This window comes from Thunnus albacares, chromosome 14 (genome assembly GCF_914725855.1).
Source record: "Thunnus albacares chromosome 14, fThuAlb1.1, whole genome shotgun sequence".
NCBI classification, from domain to species: domain Eukaryota; kingdom Metazoa; phylum Chordata; class Actinopteri; order Scombriformes; family Scombridae; genus Thunnus; species Thunnus albacares.
In genome coordinates, this window is record NC_058119.1 from 15,562,648 (window position 1) to 15,584,528 (window position 21,881).

General features: G+C 42.2%; 1 protein-coding gene across 2 annotated transcripts in view; it reads right to left on the minus strand.

Annotated features, from left to right (window-relative positions):
- The window catches only part of lzts2a (leucine zipper, putative tumor suppressor 2a), a 38,377-nt gene that overhangs the window by 15,139 nt on the left and 1,357 nt on the right, over positions 1-21,881 (minus strand). The window contains exon 2 of one of the 2 annotated variants that reach the window (XM_044373044.1): positions 5,202-5,323. The gene's annotated coding sequence lies outside the window, so the exon portion shown is untranslated. Of the gene's footprint in view, positions 1-1,049; positions 1,340-5,201; positions 5,324-21,881 lie in introns of those variants that run through there. The other variant, XM_044373045.1, reaches the window with a different exon arrangement.

The window sequence follows — 21,881 nt, forward strand, 5'->3', positions numbered from 1 at the left end:
GCCATAACAAACTTGATGAGAAACTACAATATGTGGCCCAAGGCACACGAGGAGTCTTGTAATTATACGCGTAGGGGAAGACAGAAGAGAAACAACATCGGCCTGTGTGTCTCCCAGAGTGCTTCGTCATCAAAAGAAACACACAGATTCCCTTTGAGTCTTCTAGATAAAAACATGTTTTGTACGGGTCACACTTCTGAGATGCAGCCTAATTGTCTGCCCTGGTAGAAATATATATCTGCTGCCTCATTCGCTTTCTTATCTTCAATGTGAGTGTGTGTGTGTGTGTGTGTGTGTGTGTGTGTGTGCGCAGACAGATTGAATAACGCCCTCCTCCTCCTCCTCCTTCCTCCTCCAGGCCAACTGTCCAGAGGGTGGAACAGCTTTTCTAAAGGCTGAAATTTCAAATCAATACCCCAACAGTCTGTAATGAGCAGATTATCCCAGGTCTGGGGGTTAGTAAACCTGGCCTCACACACCACCAAAAACTCATCAATCCACCTCAACAAATCCAAAGCCAGCAGGTCTGTTTGTATAAGCCAAAAGCCTCCAGGGTCATTTAGAGCAGCTACACTTGTAACAACTTTAGAAACTTTAAGCGAATGCCCCAACGTCAACAACACCAGTCAGCTGACTCTGAATCATCCAGCTGCCTTCAACCGCTGGCAAAATGGCTAGAAGTTTTCCATGGATTCTTCTTCTATCATTATTTAACTAATCAGAGCTCCTTAAAGCTGGATTTAAGAAGTCACCACCAACTTCTTGGGCTTCACTGACATTCCTAATCTCGTTTACAGTCGTGTTAAAATCAGTGATTCTGTGTAAATGGGCCTGCTGAGCGATTTTTGTCTCAAAGTCTTACACACCTTCCATTAATGGCTTTTCTGCAATTGACACCCTCTAAGTGGCTTCACGCTGTCTAAAGGTGAATACAAAGTTTCCTTAAGTATTCGTGCAAATGAGGCCAAACTGGAATAAATGTCAGGGTACAGAGAGCCATAGTTTGGAAAATTTAAGACACACACTCATGCACACACTCTGTTTCTCACCCCAATGAGAGCCCTGCATCGCTGCCTCCACTTGTCTCCGTCTCTCTTGGAAAAAAAAAAGAAAAAAAATCACTCCAGTCTCTCTGACAGTAGTCCGTCGGCTCAGATTCTCTCCCTCTTTTTTTTCCTGTCGGTCTACCTCTTCTCTACAACACTCCCTGCCTTTGCCTCTGCACCGTTCCACGACTTCATATCCCGACACGAGGACTTTCAAATGGAAGCCCCCTTATTTTCCTGTCCTGTCCTCCTCCTCCTCTCTCTCTCTTCTCACTTCACTCCACTGTTCCTCTTCTCAGCTTTCCTTCCCTGCTGTCTGCCTTAGCACCGCCTCCCCCTCCTCCCTCCCCTCTCTCACTTTTGTCTGCCAGCCCCCCTGCCTCTAGTTTCCCTCTTTTAACACACACACACACACACACACACGAACACACACACTCTGCTCTCCTCGGCCTCTCTCTCCTCCCCCTTCTCTTTTTAGCTTCACCCATCGCCTTCTCTTTCACACATTTTGCATCTACACAATCCTGCATCAGATTGGGCATTTCTTATCTCCTCTATTTCTGTTTGGTGGGTGTGTGTTAGAGCAGAGTGGTCCCAAATGCATCAAGGAAACACCTCCTTTTTCCTTCCAATCGTCAGTATCTGTCCCGTGGCTAAATAACAGTGCAGTAACGTTCAATTGTACAATTATCAAACAAAGATCGACTACATCAAGAGCTGCAGCCGCTACAGAGGGGAGGGAGGGAGTGAGAAAGAGAGATTGTGAGGGCGGGTCAATTAACCTAGATGGGGTAAATTACATAACATGTTTCTGATTATCTCTCTGCTTGCACACTCCTCATGCTCTATTGTGCACATGCAGGTGAGCAGGAGCATTCATTAGCAGGTAACAGAAAGCAGGGAATGAATAAGTGGAGAGTCAAATGAAAAGGCTTTGCTTGTCATTGAGTGATGTGTTGAAGCTGTTTGGAGGTGAAGTTGAGAAAGTGAACATGTTTGATGTGTGGTATGCATGGTAGTAAGTAAATAAGTAAGCCATGTCTGCTTATGAGATTTTTATCTTCTCAAGTTTTTTCAATTAAAGAGGACATGCACGTTTCCAGGTCTATATATTTTTATTCTGGGGCTCTACTGGAATATCTTTGTATGAATAACAGTTCAAAAAAATCCTTGTTAATCTTATACTGGCCCTTTATGCAGCACCTCAGTTCAGCCTCTGTCTGAAACAGGCCGTTTTAGCTCCTGTCTCTTTAAGGCCCCCCTCCTGATGAGCCCACTCTCTTCTGATTGGTCAGTTCCTGGCTCTGGAGGCTACGTAAACAAACAACAGTAGTCGGATTTCACCTCTTTTTCACATTCTTTACTCAAAATATAAACTTTTCAAATGTATCTGTACATGTTTGAGCATGAATCTCATCTGAAATATGTGACTGGACGACGCAAACAACCCATGGAATAATCTTAGCAACAACGTTATGTAGCAACAAAGGCTACATTTTTGAGCATGCACGAACAATATGACATCATCATGAAGGGGAAGTGGTGGTAACTTTGCAAACAGGGAATTCAGAATTGACTTGAAGGCAGCATTTTACATACGTTCAAGTTTTGGATCTTTGATCATGTTTAACATGGACATTTGACATCACTGCAGTATAAAAATGACAGAAAATCACAAAAACAAGTTATTATACATGTTATTTTGGCATATTGAGGGGGTAAAAGTCTCCAGTATTTCAGAAGGAAAAAGCAATCACCTTCTTTTAATCCTCTTGTGACACCCTCAGGTCTATCTTTACCTGGAGGTTGGGAACCAATCTACTGTCAGTATAAAAAGTGAAAAGAGGAGCCCACAGCGACATTTTGAAATTGCTTGTTTTGTCCGACCTGCAGTCTAAAACCAAAAGATATTCAGTTCACAATAAAACATGCATTTGAGAAGCCTGGAAACCATTTTTGCTTCATAGATAACTTAATCCATTAGCAGAATAGTTAAATGGTTCAATGAATTTTCTGTCAGTCAACTTATTGATTAATTCATCAATTGTTTCAGCACTAAGCTAATTACAAATCACACACACACACACACACACACACACACACACACACACACACACACACGCACTCTCCAGGTTTATTGTTGTGTGCTGCCATGGAAAACCAGTAGGAGGACTGAGTAATGCTGGAGGAGAAGAGGGCGTATTGTGTGTGTGTGTGTGTGTGTGTGTGTGTGTGTGTGTTTGTGTATGTGTCTTCTTTACTGGAACTTCCTTGTACCTCCCTCTGAGTCCCACAGTGGTTCAACAAGTGAGAAGAGAGTTCTCTTCAGCTCTCTGACTTGGCACTTTACTGCCATTAACACAACTCACCCCCCCATGCTGAAAATACAACACCAGAAAGCTTTTGAGTCTTTTATATGTGTGTGTGTGTGTGTGTGTGTGTGTGTGTGTGTGTGTGTGTGTGTGTGTGTGTGTGTGTGTGTGTACCAGAAAAGGTAACTGAGTGTTAAATGATAAGCAAAAACAAATCTTTGTGTTTTTAGATGAGTTTCAGATAAATAATATCTTTGTTAGACATTATATTAAATTAATTAAAACCTGCATTAATTGATTTTTTTTCCAGTTGGGGGCATCACAACAACCTGTAAACACCCTATAGGAAGGTGTTAAAGTGAACGTGTTGGAAAACAGTTGCTTCTTTGCACATCCAGCAGAAACGGAGCAACATTAACGTTGGTTTGGAGGCACGTACAGCATAGTCCAATATTATAGATCACAGATTGCTGCTTTTCTTTACTTCGTATTATTGTAATCTGAATATCTTTAGATTGTTAATCGGACAAAACAAGACATCTGAAGATGCCATCTCTGTCAGTAGAAAAAAACGGTGACCTGTTTATTAGAAAAACAGCTGCCTGCTACATCTAGAAACAACACTATGAGAGAGATGAGAGTGAACCAAAACAATGAGCTGAAAAACGCTAAAAAGGGCTGTAGAGCTCGGGAGGAATGCAGAATCTGGTGATCATTTTCAGTGGATTTGTCACTAAGAGTGACTTCTTTCACATTGCACAGTCATCTGACACATTGTTACTATAGAAATTTGATTAGTGCAGCTTTAAGTAGTAAGAAACCTGCCACTTTCAACCAAAAATAAGGTACTCAGAAGGACTTCATGCACATACTGAACCCTTTGTAGTTTGAAAGTGACCTTGTGAAGCAGGCAGTGATTATTGTTGTGGGACAGCTATTGAGGGAAGGGGACAGCTGGGCTGGGACGGGCCGAGCTGGACTAGAGGAAAGAAGGAGAGCAAAAGAGACAGCAGATCTGTAATGGAGACGGTGGAAAGAGGAGAGGAAGACAGCTGCTGCTGTGTTGACCACACATTATTATCACCCCACATACCTTACAAGCACGGCCCTTTACTGTGGGGCTTTGAGCTGATAGAGATGATAAGGTGCTAGTGTCAGGATTCAGTGTGACTGCTCATGGTTGAAAAAGTGTTGGAGTTATCCAATGCAGAATGATATAATCAATTTTGATAGAGGAAATGCTGCTTTATATTAAAGCTTGTGTGAGAAAAGTGCTTTTTACTGTGAGAGACATTTGTGGTAGAAGTAAACAGAAAAACACACCTTCCCTGACTTCTCTGAAGTATTGCTGTCACCCGGCCGCCGTATGGAACAACACAGGCTCAGCTGTGAATTCCCGACCCCTTGACCCCTCATCTCCTCCTCTGCTCCCCTCCTCCCTGCTCCCCCTGTGTCACACACTCCAAGTGCCATCCATCTCCAAACCCAATCCCTAACAGGACACTTCAAAAGACGGAGGCCAAGACCCCCATTTCCATAAATATGTGAGCATGTGTGTGTCTGTGTGACAAAGTGACCACGGCAGGTCACTCCAAACTGAGCCTACACCAAGTCAGGCTATTGATCAATGTCTCCTGTTGCCCGAAAGACGGGAGAGAGAAAGAACAACACCAAAAAGGGAGGGCGCAAAAGAGAAAGACAAAAAGAACAAGAGAGGTAGGAGGAGTGGGTGGGAAAGCTTGAGTCAGCAAATATTGAAGGTCAACGTCATCAGAGAAGGGTTTTGTCTGCAGAGGGTGTTTTATTTTTCTTTTTTGTGTGTGTGTTTTTTTTTTTTTTTTACCTCAGAGTGTTGCCCAGCCTTTTCCTCCTGGAGGTCTGGGGGAGACAGGGGAATCACAGAGAGCTCTCATCCCAGGACCTCGCTCCTCTCCTGGGCCTCCTCACCTCTGCTATGCCTCTGGCCTGGAGGAAAACATAAGAGGGTAAATGTTAACCTGTTTGGTCAAAATTACACCTCTGGTTGCAGCATTGACATAATCAAGTTATTAGACAGTTATCAGACACATGATGATTAATCCTCTGGAGGGCCATACTGCCCCCACCTGGGCACATACAGTCCACATGAAAGTCCTTCAAACAATAAAGATTCAACACACACCTGCAGGAGCAAAAATACCAGAAAAACTAAATTAACTAACAGAAAAATGTCAATATGAGACATGTATGTGTAATGTATGTGAGATTATGTGTTTGTATTTGCTTCCTGCTTCCACTTGCGGTTACAAAATATGAACAACAGCTCACAGAAAAGGTAGAAGAGAAAGAAAAGAGGAAGTTAATTACCAAAAGAAGGATATAACAGAGGCAGTAGAGCTGCATCATATATTGATTTTAGTATTATGTTTATTAAGTAATATCCTGCATTGGCTTAAATTAATTTTTTCCCGGTTAATGGACTGCATTAGAGTGACTCAAAACAAAATTTCGGAGCTTACCTGATTTCAGAGTTATTTGCTCGTCATTTTTCTTTCTCAAAATATTCTTGTGTGTAGATATCTTATGGTAGTGTCACAATATTTGGTAAAAAAACAACAAAACAAAACCTTGTGATATTTGATTTCATCAGTATTGCCACCACCTGGTGTCCAATATCAGAAATGATAAGCTCCTTTCTTCTGTACAAACACTGGAAGGTTTTATCGTCTTTTCCCAAAACTGCTAATTTATGCTTTTTTTTAAAAATCTCCTGATCTCACCTTTTCTTTCTCTTTGCTTCCTCCTCACAACCTCTCCTCTCTCTTCACAAGCAGCCAATGAGGTAATCAGTCGGCTTCTTACATACTGTGAAGTGACACCATACGACTATTGATTTTGGCCCTTGTGTCCCGGTACAAGGGTCAGTCCTGCCACGTCACCCGGCTGCTAGGCTCGCTAGGCTCAGAGCTGCTTTCAGGAACAGATGCTGACTGCGCTCTTTCACAGCAGTTGTCATAGACAGACAGACTGCAGGAATATGGACAGTAACACTGACAGATCGTGCCTCTTAAAAAGAGTATTGTCGAGAAAAATCATGTCAGCCTGACTTTGATGTTGTGTTTTGGCTGCACAGCAAGTCGACTATTTAGGTCAAACTTTGATCAACAATGGATGAAAACATCATATGGCTTCCACATGAATGGAGGCTATATCTGTCTAAATTTTAATGACATTACCCCAGATTCTTAAGGTAGACAAAAATCAGAGTGCATTGTGTCCCCAGCGAACATGACACACAGACAAGAGCAGTAAAAGCTCAACCTTTCCTCCATCAGCCAAAACCAACATCACTGGATAAAGTGATGCTTCAAAAATGCAAATTACATCCAGAAAACAGAACATAATGCACAACCTTTTAGACGAAATCAATATAATCCATTTCACCCTGACAAACGACCCCAATGAAGCACAATTTACTAACATTTAGGTTTCCTTAGAGCTTTTATCCAGCTGATGTTTAGTGCAGAGCAAACGGAAGCAAATGGAAGCATATGTTGGTTCATGTCTGTCGACAGAAAATCTCGCAAACTCATGAACGGATTTCCATGAAATCCAGAGGTCAGTTAGGCTTTGAGCCAAGGTACGACTGATTAAAGTGGCAATCAGGATCTGGGATTTCTGCCATTAGATGATTATTGTGTTTTAGCCATGTGAGAGCTGATTGGATGGCGGAGGTTTGTACGGTCCACATGCCTTGTAGTTGTCACTGTCAACACCGGTGAGGCACAGTCCAGTCATCTGAAGCTGATCATGTGTGTGGGGGGCCTCAGAGGGTGCAAGAGGGGGGCATGTAGACATCAGTCTGTCCTAACAAGGAGTCCCCAAGAGGACAGATGGTCAGGGTCTTCCCTGAGGGACACAGGGGTCGGGTTGGGGGTAGAATTAGCGAGATAGAAGGGTTAGGGTTAAATTGATTCAGACGTCCCACCTATGTAAAACTGATTATTTTTCTTGGTAACATGTGCATAAACTCAACATATACATGAGAGATTGGAGAAGACTGCATAGAAACAGTGGCACGTGTACTATATGCACACATACATACACAGATCTGCCTCGTCGTCAGCTTTACATCTTTTAATTTTCATAAAACCCACTGCAAGGCCAAAAGATATGACCTGTGATGGTGTAATGATCTCTGCAGGGCTTGGAGCTAATGCGCGCACACACACACACACACACATATACACTTCCCTCCCACCCACTATCTCTAATCAGGAGCTGACATCTCACCCTGCATGATGGGCTGTTGTGAACTCATGGGTGCAGATTAGATGGAGATTATTAATCCTTTAGATCACTGGTAGATAGATTACATCGCAACGGCAGCATATGTCCTCACTGCAGGGACCACACTTAATGTGAGTACAATGACACCGTGATTCAGGGTCGCACTCCCGCTGGGTGCTGCAGCATTAACTTCAAGTGAACGTGCTATATCAAGGTTATCCAGCCCGTTTGCCTCAGCTTCACTTTGTCGATCACAGTGTTTCTGACGTCACAGTTATCAGGTTACTTCAGGTCTCTACTGTGTCTCTTCATTTCGGTGAGCTACGTTGTCCTGTACTGATGAGGAGAGAAGGTAAAGGAGGGTGAAGGAGAAAGTAGCTGCCGTCACACAAAAGGCGTGGCTAAATCTGTGCCAAGGTGACTCAGAGTGCAGAATGACTCACAACAAAAGAGAAGTGTTTTAACAGTCCTGAAAGAAACATAGACATGGTATGTCATTTTATATTACAGTATACTGTATCAATTTATCGTCATATAGTACATTTTATGAGAAATCAAAATGACTAGGGCTGCAACTAATGATTATTTGAATTTGCAATTAACCTGTCAATTGTTTTCTAGATTATTCAAATAATCATTTTGCTTATAAAGTGTCAGAAAATTACTATTGTTATTTTCTTGATTAATAGATTAGTTGTTTGGTCTATAAAATGTGAGAAAATGGTGAAAAATGTCGATCAATGTTTCCCAAAGTCCAAGATGCAGCTTGAAATGTCTTGTTTTGTCCCGACTAATTGTCCACAACCCAAGGATATTCAGTTTACTATCAAACGACTAAAAAAACAGAAAATATTCACATTTAAAAAGCAGGAATCGGGGAATTTTGCCATTTTTTCATCCAAAAATAGTATCAAAGTAGCTACATATTATTTTTTCTCACAACTGACTAATGGATTTATTGACAAATCTTTGCAGCTCAATCCAAAACCCCAAATCATTACAAAGGCAATAAATCCTCACATGTAAGACCCTGGAACAGACCAATATTTGGCATTTTTTCATGAAAAATGGGAAACGGTTTATTGATTATCAAAATAGTTGCTGATATATTTGATGTAGATCAACTAATTGATTAATCAATTCATTGTTTTAGCTCTAAAAATAAGACAGGAATGTTTGTGTTGGCAAATATCAGACAAATTACGGTACTTTATCACACTGATGAAAAAATTCTGCAAATCCAGTACTGCCATAAAGAAAATCTCTTCAGTGAGTTTCAACATTGGCCACAAACAGAGATATTAAAGTGACAGCTACCTCTGTATAAACCACAAAGCAAAATCTGTGACAGCTGACAAATTTCTATCATCTTACAGATTATATTGTCATATTGCCCACGCCTAGACGTATCTATTAAATAATGGAGCTGACAAGTCAACAAAACATTTGCTACACCAGAACAGAATCAATGGGAATAATAAAACACCAGGAATAAGAGCAGTCAGGTAATGCAATTTCTGTGTATCTCTCTTTCCAATTTTTCGCTGTCATTAACTAAACGCTCGTATTGTGCTCAGTGCCCGGCACTTTGGCGGCTGCCGCTGTCATTTTTCCAAGAAAGGGAAAGCTGCTTTGTTGCCATAATATGCCCTGTGTGATGCTTGGCCCACTTCCAGCCTGCTTTCATTGTGTAAGCACACATACATAAAACATGATTTGCTGCTTCAATTTCTGACTTTTATTCAGCAGGGATTTGGTGGCAGACAACATCAGAGCCATGAAAAGCAGAGCAGCGGCGAAACGCAACTCTCCCTCTGATCCTCTGAGAAAGAGAGAGAAAAGAGGTGGGGAGAGCTTTGAGTTGGCGACGTTACAGAGAACAGGGTTTAATCACTGACCTCTAGACTTACAACTGAAGACAAATGGCTATGATTAATGAGGGCCATACATCTTATAGGTTAATAAAAAAAACAATAGGAACTGTGTTTACCCGTGCTGCTCTGATAGATCTATCTGCTGTATATATTAAACTCCAGTCCTGTTAGTTTGCAACCCCTCATCAAGGAGCTAAGGTCAGGCTTGGTGTAGTTCCAGCTCTAAACACTAGAGGGCAGCCTGTCTAACTCTGGCAACTAAATTGAAGGCGGCTCTCAGACCTTAGGGGAACACTGTTGTCACAACAAATAATAGAGGGTAAGAAAATGTCTAAAATGGGCCCTCTGGGTTCTAATTAATCAGTTTTGTTTTAATTTATTCCTTAAATCATCTCTTTAACCTTTACCCAGCAATGTGCGCCTTGAAGAAAAGCAGTTAGACCAGAGGAGAATGTACAATACTCTGCTAATCAATACACTCCTCCTCTAACTCTCCTTTCTCCATCCTGTTATGTTCCTCTAAGGTTTCAGATCTTCAGTGATCCTACTTGGTGGCCAGATGAGATGACATGAGATCAGGGGGCAAAGGCAGCGGCGGCAGCGGCGGCAGCGGCAGCGGCGGCAGCAGCAGTAGCAGCGATGGGGTCAAGTCTATCACCGTAAATGATCTTAAGAGCAGCAGCTGATGCTCGGCCACAGCCGCACAAAATAGACCACAAATAAAAGAGGATGTGATCTTGCACGTTCATCACAGTTAGCTGATGACTAATGAAGGTCTTCTGAGGGGTAAAAAGGCAAAAGGTGACTGCGCAGAAGAAATATAAGGAGCAGAGGAAAATTAACAAATGAGACACAAAGACTGTAGGAAAGTTTCCAGCGCTTCAACACATACAGCAGGAGCCAAAAGCTTTGTCTTGGCTTTTGTCTGTCTCCAACTACATCAAGCTGATGCTTCTGTCGTAGCAATTTGTCTCTCTGGAGAATGTGAATCATCTCCTTTCATTCACACACTTTGTCTCCTCTCTTATTATTTTCTGCCGCCCTGTCTTTAGGTTTCCTTCCATTATTTCAGAGGCATTTCTGTGCCCAGATTCCCCCTCGCTCTAAGCTCAGAGGAACACAGTGTGCATGGTGAAGTTGCCAGCGGGCTGCCAGCAACACAGTGGAACACCTGTCAGCATCTGGCTGCACTTGCTGAACTGTGCTTTGAACTTATCCGCAGAAGGAGTTAGAAATGAGACAAACAATGTGAGATGCACTGCTGTCATGCTTCACGCAGGCTGCAGAAAACTGAAAGATATTTGTCTCTATCGTGTTTCACCATCCATGACAAACACGGGGAGGTTGGTGTTATCGCAAAAACACATTTAAAGCACTCTGCAGGTGCATAGAGAATACTTTTATTTACTAAACCCTGATCAGTAACTAACCACAGAGTGAAGGCAAGGAACACAGGAGCAAGTTTGAGACAGAAGAACAAGGAAAAACAGATGACAAAATTTGTCTCAAGCTTTGAGATGATTTCCAAACTCTCCCTCTATGTGCTACGTGGTGGAAGCGGGAATGAAAACGTGAGACTGAATATATATTGTCTGACTCTCTGCACGCATGCACATGTTGTGAATGCTTGCATTTATGCATGTTCATGAATGTGTGTCTGTATATGTGCGTCCTCTGCAGCGGCAACAGTAAGTGTGTTATTGGAGCAGGGTGAGCCAGGGGCAGAAACAGCAGAAACAAACGAGGTCCTGTGCAACCCCGAGACTGTTCCATGAATCATCCAGGAACTTATACAGTAGCTGGCCAGTCCTCGAAGCCTTCAGCTTGCAGCTAATAACTTCCCATGCAACGTTTCCCACGGTGGAATGATTTAGACGTTCAAATCCATTTGGTTTTAACCATTTTCTCAAGAAAATACAAATAAAGATAGACGGCCAGTGTTTAGAATTCGTGTTATCGGCATAATGTAAGAGCATTAACACTGCGTTTATGTTGTAGAGCCAATTCTGGGACCAAACAAGCGTGGAAATGAAACCAAAATTACCCTGAGCCAGCACTGCTACAGTAAAGAACTAACAAAACACAAACATAATTAAATGGATAAAAAAGTTATTTCTGCAGAAACACTGAACACCTCCTCTGTTTGGTTTTAAAAAAGGGACTATTTCTCCTGCCAGTGACTCAGTTAGATCATGTGGATGTGCGCTTGCATGTATTCACACTTGCCTGCAGCAGGCACAATAAACAAGTGCACTGATGTCATCAACGTCAGCCAGAAGGGAAGCCCACAGTCAGATGTCATTAACACGTTTCTCTCTTTCAAACACATGCGTTCACCTGCACGTGTGCTTGTAGCTGTTATGTATATGAGAGAGGGAGGGGGGGAAAAAAGAGAGCACAGATATGTAAATAGGATCGAAGAACAAAAAATAACTTGAAGGACACAGGAGATGCTGCTCGGTTAATTTATTCCCAAGATTTAGTAGTGGAATCAGGGAGATGGTGATGAACAAACAAGTTCTGAGCGCAGTCTGTGTGTTTCAGATTAAACTCACTGCTCCCTCCAAAGTGCCCCATTTGTCACAAAAGACAATCATTTCAACCACTAAGCTGGGTGATACGCAATCTCCTCCACGTTTCACAGCATGTTTATGTCAGACACTGTTTGACTGTTAACTCTAGCACTTTCGGAGCACATCACACACACACACACACACACACACACACACACATCATATCTGTCAGTTTGTAATTCTCATTTACTCCCACTTTAGTGGCAAAGGTCAGCGTACCCACGTTTTTGTGACAGCCTGTATTTACACCCTTCGGGGTACATACGTGTGTATGTAGAGCTAATGGAGACTGACACAAGGACTGACATGGATGCTGAGCTGTGTTGCGCTGGGCCAGGCGGTCTAACCCAACAGCAGGGATAAACTATAAATAGACAATCTCATCCACCCCCAACACTCCCCCATCCCCCTTTTTTTTCTCCCATTTCTTCTTCTCCTTTTGCTTCATCTGCAGACCTTTTCATTACCATTTGCTCTCTTTCTCTTTCCTCCACCAACTCCATGTCCCTGCATCCCCTTGTCCCCTCATCATCTCCCCTTCTTGAATCACTATTTTCAGTCTTCTTCTGTCTTCCATCTCTAAAGGTTTTTGTCCTGAAAAGAAGATAACAAAAAAATACTGGAATAACAAATAGGCCAACACCAATCTTGTGATCTTACAAGAAGGGGGGAGAGGTAGGCTAGTTAAGAGGGGAGGTGGGGGAGATGGAGTTATGTAAGTGAGGCTAATCCCCTCCCAACCCTGCATAATAAATGAGACAGGATGACACTGCCCTCATTTCATCCGCTCGTCTCTGCATCCCCACCGCTGCCCCTCCAAAACCGCTCTGTCTCCACCTTAATCTATCTGTTTGATCTTTGACAGCAACTACATTTTTAAACTCAGCACACCCGCAAATCTTGGGTCTGCTGCTGACAAAGAGCAGAAGTTTGAGATGCAGCAGACGACCTATTACATAATTTATGGTTTAATCGCGAAGACATTCCAAGAAAAATCTGCGTCCCCCTTCCTTCCCTGCCTTACTTTACCCTGGTATCAACGATGGCATCTGATTTTTTGAAAGCTCTCTTATGTAACACCAGGCAGCCAGGCCTGTGAGAAAGGAGCAGGACGTATTCCCATTCAACAAACTCCGCTGACAACGACTATAAATATTCCAGATCCTCTCCAGTATCGTCTCAGAATGCCAGACACTCATTTTCTAAATGTGGCGCTACAATAACAGACATCAGTGTTTGCCCTAGGTTGACTGCCTTGGAGCAGCGGGAGACGACGACTTAAAAGTCAGTCCACCTTAAGTGAGCCTGGTCAAATTAAGCTAACGCGTTGTTGCTAACTTCGAGGTTAACCCCCTTCGATAGATGAGGTTTTTTTTGTCTTGAGGAGCTGCAGCATTTATTAACTGACAAACAGCCTGAATATAGGGGAAACACTGGACATAAAAATCTCTCTTAGTGCTCAACAACATGTCCTTAAACTTTATGACTAAAACCAATGAATTGATCCACATTCATGAAGCAAAGGCCAGATGACCCTCACCCCTTCAGCTGCGCTCTTATTAACTCTAACCCGACAGTCTGACATTCGCACCCCCCTCTCACAAGACACCCAAACACCCTAATCTGCAGTGGTATTCTTCGCTCAAAAGGGTCAACAGGGCCAGCAGATTGAGTTTATTGCTCCAGCAGACTATCAGGTATTACAACATAAAACCATTGACTGAATCATCTCACAGGGAGATGTAAAACATGGGTTCAATTTAAAATGACTTCTCCAGGATGATCTTATCTGTGTTTTAAAGGTTTGTAAATTGTCATTGAAGGATTTATTTATTAATGTTAAATAATACTGCATGAATAAAAAAGATATTTTGAGTTGCAGCAAGCTCACACTTTAGCAAAAAATCACTTGGATCACCCGATGATACCGGATTTTTGAGACCAATATTGATATTTAAAGAGTAACTTACACTGATGGTTGTAGTTGGGTGTGGTGTTCTGTGTTGCACCTGTAACGTGCAACGATGTCACACAAGTGTACACACCAGGTGCTCAAGCTGTAAAGACTGATAATTACACCTTGAGGTGGAAGGGCAGTCCACGCCTTTACTTGAAGAGTTTACCAGCTTTTATGTAAACAGTGTCATGGCTCTTGTCAATCGGATGTAATTGTCTTTTTAAGTACACTTCTACATCACTGCAGCAAGGTGAAAAGTTTAAACCACTAGATGTCAAGAAAAGCAAGATTTTCTGGCGGTGTTAAGTTACTCTTTTTAAAAAATCCATTAATAATATATTCATGCAGATTTTGTTTTTAGCATACCCAAATACATGAGCAAACATTTTTTTTAAAAGTCTCTTGATATATACTGAGGAACATTTGACTATGACGACACTTTTTCTAAATCACTGTACTGTCTTGTTACTCAGATTATTTATACCAATATAGCGGTGATGAACTGAAATCGCCCAATAATATTGGCCATAATGATTTATGGCCAATGATCGGGTTCTATTACCTTAATGAAAGGGCTTTACAGACTTTTTTCTACTTGGGTCAAACAGTCTGTATGAGCAAGTTACACAGGCAGAGGAATCTTTCACTTGTGGGCTCACAATTCAACATTAATAAAGGATTAGCAACAACTTAGAAACTGTTTTTAAGTATTAACACAGTTAATTTGAGATGGTAAAATGCTGTTTCAAATGATATTCTTTACTAAACTCTACTGTGTTTTGATATAAAACAGGACAGCCCCCACTGGCCCAGTCATAGGAAGGAGGTCCCTGGTATCAACGATGCCCTTTAACCCCCCTCCACCTCTCCAATCCTCCTGCTCAGACAGGACGCTCCACTAAACTTTGACCTACTTCTTGTCTGCTCTCAGTCTAGGCCGAGGATGAGGGGGGCCAGAAAAACGCCAAGACCCCAAACACAGTGAGCTTCATGCTGATCCTGCCTGTTAATAATATGAATATCAAAGGCTTATTTGGACAATGCATCTTTTGAATGTCAAATCGCAGAGGGAAGCTGAGGGAAGCTTGAGGACGCGTGGATGTGAAAGAATCACACTGGACTCATTGTTTTGTATAGTACATTAAAAATTCAGAGAAACACCAACACACACTGTATATCTCATGCTGAGGACTTGATTTCACTTTTCTGCTGATCAGCCGCAAGACAAACCCCGTCCTTCTTTTTACCCGTACCGTGTCTCTCCTTTCCAAGAAATCTCACTCAGCAGATGGACACAATCCTCCATAACCAATTCTCTGCAGGATAATGCAGAGCAGACAAAGACACCGGGACACAAAGGCAAGACAACACCTCCATGATTCAGCTCCTTCAGTCTGAGTCAAACTCAGCTACCACCGAAACTGAACTGAAACCGGTGACAGCATCACTTCATAAACTGCAACTATGTTTGAAATCTGCCAGATGTTTCATAAGTCCAGGACTGTGTCCAGGCCAGCTGAGTCCTGGCAAACCACGTGTGATGGGGACCGCAGAGGGATGAGGGCTGGCTCGGACGAGAGGGTGGTGGGTGTTATATTACAGAGACCACGGCTGGGACGGCATCCCAGAGGTTCCCGGAAGAATTCTGGAAACATCGGGGCCCAACATGTGAGAAAGAAAGAAGGAGACAGAGGGAAGGGCGATGGGGGGTGGGAGGGCATCTGTCACCAATTAAAAAGCACAGATGAATTCCACAGTTTCTCCATTGAGAGATACAGTATCCAGGGGCCCTGATATAAACAATTTCTCTTGGTTAAAACTTCCCAGCTCCCCCCTTTTTCCCCCTCCTCTCTGTTTCCACGAGACAAGCCGACCACAGTTAACCCAAGCAAGTCAGCTGACGCAGGAAGGGGGAGGGGCACCGTGTGGTACGCATTCTGCCAAGGGGTCATCTGGCAGACGCATCCTCCAAGCTGGCTTCACTCTGCTGAGCAAAACACACACACGAATAGGGAAAGGAGCTGGCCAAATCTAATCTATAAATCAAACACATGATCAAACAACTGGGTGTCAACAGATCTTTGCTTATGTTATTAGCTCAGAGGTGTTTTGCTGTAACACGCTGAAAAACTCACTGATTCAGTTCTGCTGAGGCAGTAGAAGAAGACAACAGCGAGGGGGAAGAAAGACAAAATCATATGTATTCTCAGGCTTCTTCAAAAATCCTCAGGAAATTACAACCAAACCGCAAGGGCAGGAGCTGATGAGCTTTTATACCCAGATCAATAATTCATGTTTTGCTTCACTTGCTGGCACAAATCAGGTTTCCAATTCAGACAAATCAACAAACAGCTCAATCAATGGCTTTCACACTTGTAAGGAAGCAGGCATAGTTAGTCACTCTGACAGGAAATTTGCTCTCTGATTTCAAGCTAGAAGAAGAAGAAGAATGTTTCTGGACTGAACAAGTCAGAGAGAGCAGAATTAGTTTTCTCTGAGAGATAAGATAGCTAGCAATCACTTCCAGAAGAGCAATAAAAACATCTAATTGTTGCAGCTGCAGGTCATCTCCAGCCTGTCGTCTCCCAACCTCCTAAAACCGTTCATCTGCCACCAGCCTCCGTTCTGGACCTAATACTTGTGTCATCCATCAATCTTGTGTTTGTGTGTATCCGAGCGTGTGTGTGTGTGGTCTGCTGTTTCAGCACTGGCCATTTTGGCCCTCATATATCAACCTCCTGACAGCAGTGAAGTGATGCTTTGTGACATATGAGGCCACTTTACCTTCTCCTCGCAGAGAGAAAGCGAGAGAAATACAGCACTGTGCTCAGATGGATGGACAGATAGATGAAAACTGTTTCCATGTGTGATGACTGTACTCATACTTTGCACACAGAACAGCTGCTGCATTTGATATCTCTTCACATAATAAGTGTGGTTTGTGTCACATCATAACAAAAAGAGGAAATCAAACCCGCAATTTCAGTTAGTAACAGAAGTTTCTCTAGCTCAGTGAACAAATACAGCAGTGTTGAGCAAACAGAGTTTGATTGGCTTACTAATGGATGTTTGGAGCAGCTGGCAGACTTCAACACTCCTGGTTCTAACGTGATCTGTGCCAGAGTTCTGCCCACTAATGTCCATTATACACAGAGTTACTCCACTCTGCATTGATTCTGTTTCTTCTTACAGACTGTCAGGGCTTTCAGAGCTCATCTCCGCCTGCCATCTCAGCTATCAAATTCCAACAGCTATTTAATTGACCTGCAATCCACTTACATTATGCAAAAAGAAACATATTTTGAGTCTCTTTTTATGCTGAAAAGGGTTATGTGCAAGCAGAATAATAGACAGGCAGTGTGTGCATTTTATGGCTGCTTTTGGGTGTTTTTAAGTCTGTAGAAGTCAAAGGGAGTAATGACAGGCTGAGACTGAGGACAGCTTGAAGATAACAGGCCAACGGCAGAAATGATCCACCCCAGTCTGCACAGCCACACCTTGGGACTGATGAATGGACAAGACAGATGTCCCGGTGAGCTCCTATAGCTCCATTTTACTCTCACTTAGTTAAGTTAAACATGAGAAATCTTGATAGAGCCGCATTCTTGAACTTAAAGCGGAGCTCTGGAGATTTAAAAGGTCAGTTTACTCGTCAGGAGGGATACAACTCAGCCAGTGAAAACAGTTGCATAATGTCTTCTGTGACTCGGAAGGGAGCTTTTTTAGCACTTGACCCACACTAGGGACTAAATGTCAGGATATCACAACTTTATAGAAGTGCAATTATAAACCACAGGAGTAGCCATTAAAATCACTGCAGAAAGACACAATCTGCACACTTTTCCCCCCAATAGACTTGACTTCCTGTAGCTTGATGGATAAGCCACCTACACACATTCATGACTTGACAAATGTTGCAGTCAGGAGAGCTTCACAATCATAAAAGTCAATTTTAACCTCATTCAGTTCACAAAAAAGGGCTTCCTCTATACACATTTCATTCTTTCTTTTAGATTTGATGTCACGACACAGACCTGGTAATTATCATCAGTACACAATGGCCTCTGTTTCAATCACTCACCTAATGAAATGTTTTACTATCAGTAATTGGACAGTCTGCACAATGTAAGGGTCTGAATTGTTCAGAGTAAAAATGGCAGAAAGGAAACACTTCATTCATTTTGTCATGGTCAGATTAACAAAGAGTCTAGTAAATCCAAAACACTTCAGCTGGCTTCATGTCAGCCATAAAGGGTCAGAAAGGCAAAAAAGGGCCTCATTTCATTTGGTTTTAAGGCTTAATTCATTTTAACAATGACAAATAATATTCAAAAATAGATTTCAGTAGAAAGGATTTACAAAAAGATGCTGGGATTTTCCACTGCACTGTACATGCATCCATTTGTTTAAAAGTAACAATCAACACATGATTTTTTGATCCAGTATGAAAGGTTTGTCATTTTGTACCTCAACTTCAACATCTCATACTACACTGCTCCTAAATGAATCAACAACTTTACTGGGACAGGACCTATCAATAAATCAGACGTCAGAAAATCTAATTAAACTTGTTACCCTCAGATATCCTTGAATATTTAATGAAAAAATTAAATGATATTACATATTTGGAGGAGCTGGCTCTATTAAAAAGTCAGCAAAGTTTTAAAATCTATAATTTTATAGCCAGAAGAGTGAAACGTCTTGTCGTCAGTTACAGTAAAAATGCAGCCTGTGTTTAGTGCTATCAAAGAAAGTCAGACACTGGAACTAATACAAAATTAGACAGATTTCTTACAGTGCCAAAAAACAGTATCACATTTCTGATTGATTTGATTCATATTGTTTTATAACAGGGTGTAATTCCACACTAAATGTTGAAAATTAGATCTAAAAATGATCATGTGGATTAACAACTAATTTCGTCTTATCTAGCCGTGAGGTTGCAGATTGCAACCAACTGAATATCCCTCCCCTTTCGAGCATGTAGGAGAACCTACGGTGGCTGCAAAACATGCAAAAAACATGAATAGCCCTCTCTATAGCCAGTGTTTGTCCGCTCTGGGCTACTGTAGAAACATGGTGGTGCAACATAGCAGGTTTCATGGAAGAGGACCCGCTCTCTATTATATTCCATCTCTGCCAAGTCTGTTCCACTAGATGCCACTAAATTGTACACACTGTACCTTTAACAGTGTGGACATTGTTTTCACATGAGGATTGAAGCATTCTACATGTGAAAATGATGATGTATAATTGAAAATAATCACAAGCAGACAATAAAAGAACCATCTCCTCCTTCACTCAATGCTTTCTACAAGAAGATCAGTCCAATCCTTCCAATGCAAGTCGATGAAATGCATTTACAAATGAACTAGGAAAGGAATTAGTCGATCAATCGAAAAGTTAATTTGACTGATGATGAAAATCATAATAAGATGCAGCCTTAACATATTTTGAAATATAATTTATCAGTCAAATCAGTCAATCAGATAATTAATCAGTTACTGTGAAAAGGAAAACTACATGAACGCAAGCAAAGCCATTAGTGATGCTGCTACCAGTCCAGAATGGGCCTTTAAAAGCAGGAAAAGAAAGGTCACCGCAAACGCAGGCAGCTACTAATTACAGTTTCACATGCAGGGGTAGTGTTAGTGTGTGTGTGTGTGTGTGTGTGTGTGTGTGTGTGTGTGTGTGTGTGTGTATGTGTGTATGTGTGTGTGTGCGTGCGTGCATGCGTGGAGTCTGAGTGACAGCTTGTCTCTCCCCTGCTGTGCTCTTGCTCTTGTCCTGTTTTAATGGGCTGACAGCGAGAAACTCTGACGGAAATCTCAATGACGCACCCGCTGTTAGACACATCACAGCTGAGGGGAATCAGAAGCAAAACTAGATCTCAGAACCAACATTACTCCCATGAACAGTATCTACAAAAACAAGAAGAAAAGTGCACAGGAGAAATTGAACTGCAGCATAACATCAAACAGATCTGCTTGTCTGACATGAAACATTAGACATGAAATGGATTATGGAGGGAAATGAAAGACAAAACCAAGAAAACATATCTGTTGAGCTCCTTTGAGTGCACAATTCCCTCAAAGGAATTTAAGGGTCCTATAGTACTTATACACACACACACACACACACAATATTTCATATGAAAGCTCAGTACTATGTTAGAAAGCACAAAAGAGTTCCTGGTTTGTCTCAAACATACCAACGGTGGCGTTTCATAAGAGCAGTATGAGGTGGAGTTTCAGTTGTACAAGGCATTCAGGCTCTACGTTACATCATGATGACAATGAATTAAATATACCAACATGCTGCTTGCATGCTTTTAATCACATCCACCACTCAACGTCATCATCATCACTGCTGCAGCGAAATGAAATGGCAGTCTGTGAGCATTAAAATCCTCGAGGGCTGAGAGGGCATTTTGCTAATTGTGCATCACAGGTGTGGATCAGCAGTTTATTGTGGGATACACTACATGCTTCATGTGGGATTTTCCCTCACTTCTTATGTAAGAGCGCTCTTGTATGCACAGATGTGCCCCCACCCCACCCCCCCACCCCCTGTATGCACATTTATGTGTTATTTTCAGATGAGATTATCTAATGAGCAAATTAAGCTGCAAAAAGCTACAAAAACCTGCTGCTGTGTTTTGAACAGTAGACATGTCTTTAAAGGTGCACTATGTAAGATTTGGCCAGAATTTTAATTTAAAACATTCAAAAATTAACTAAAATTACCAACAGAATGTGAAGAAATAACCATTTTGACAATATGTCATAGATGTCTATGTATGTATTGTGTTGCAGAGATATATTCTGAAGTTAGCATGCTAACCAGCTAGCCCTAGTCCGCCCTGTCTCGTAATACCACTTTGTACTTAAAGGGCCATAGTGAGTCACTGTAGCGTTCAGTCTGCCCTCAGTCCAACATGAGAGGAAGAATATGTAGCTTTGCCCTAGGCGACTGGCCAGCAATGGCAGAGATTTTAGCCAGGGTAAGAAAGCTGCTGTAAGTTTCGCTGTAAGACTGTTAATATGTCACTTTATTAAGTTTTAATTTTTTTTCAGGTGAGAAAGTGGCTCTGATGTCTCCATAGCATTTGATATCTTGATGACACCATAGCACAGATTCTCTGTAAACAGTAAGCATCTGGTGATATGCTGCCTGTTTGGTGCAGGTGGCCAAATCTTACATAGTGCACCTTTAATATTTCAGCGCTCTCTGACTTCAGAACAAGTGGCAGATATGCATCAACTGCGATTCTGCCTCTAGCTGTGTTCTAGTTTTGCCTCACACATATTTGTTAATTGTTAATTTGTGTGGAGACGGTGGGTGGGGGGTTTATGTGACTGCAGAGGCAGAAACCTAAAAAGAAATTTGACTTTCATAATAATGTAAAAGAAAAAAAAAAAAGAAAACAGTTTTAAGACTCCACTCTAAAATGTGACAAGCTATCAAAAGCACATTGGCCATGACTTTGGTAATGATCTCGCTTGGCTGCCTCACGCTTCGCCCCTTCAGGGCTTCTCCGCCTGTGAAGGAGCCATGTGATAAAAATGATCCCTCAGCATCACACCCTGCCCTCCGCCTCTTTAGCTGATCCAATCCCGATCGCCCAACAGCTTGGTTATCACCCCCCCAACCACCACCACCAAATCCCCCTCTCCCCTCTTCTCTCTCTCTCTCTCTGTATGTGTCCTGCTACCTTCCTCCCTCCTCCACCCCCTGCCTGTGCTGTGCTGTGGTGACAGGGCAGGATGATATAGGGTCTCCCAGTGAGGTGGCGTGATGCCTGAGCACTAAGTTAACCTCATGGAGTGGTGACATAATGCTGCTGGCCT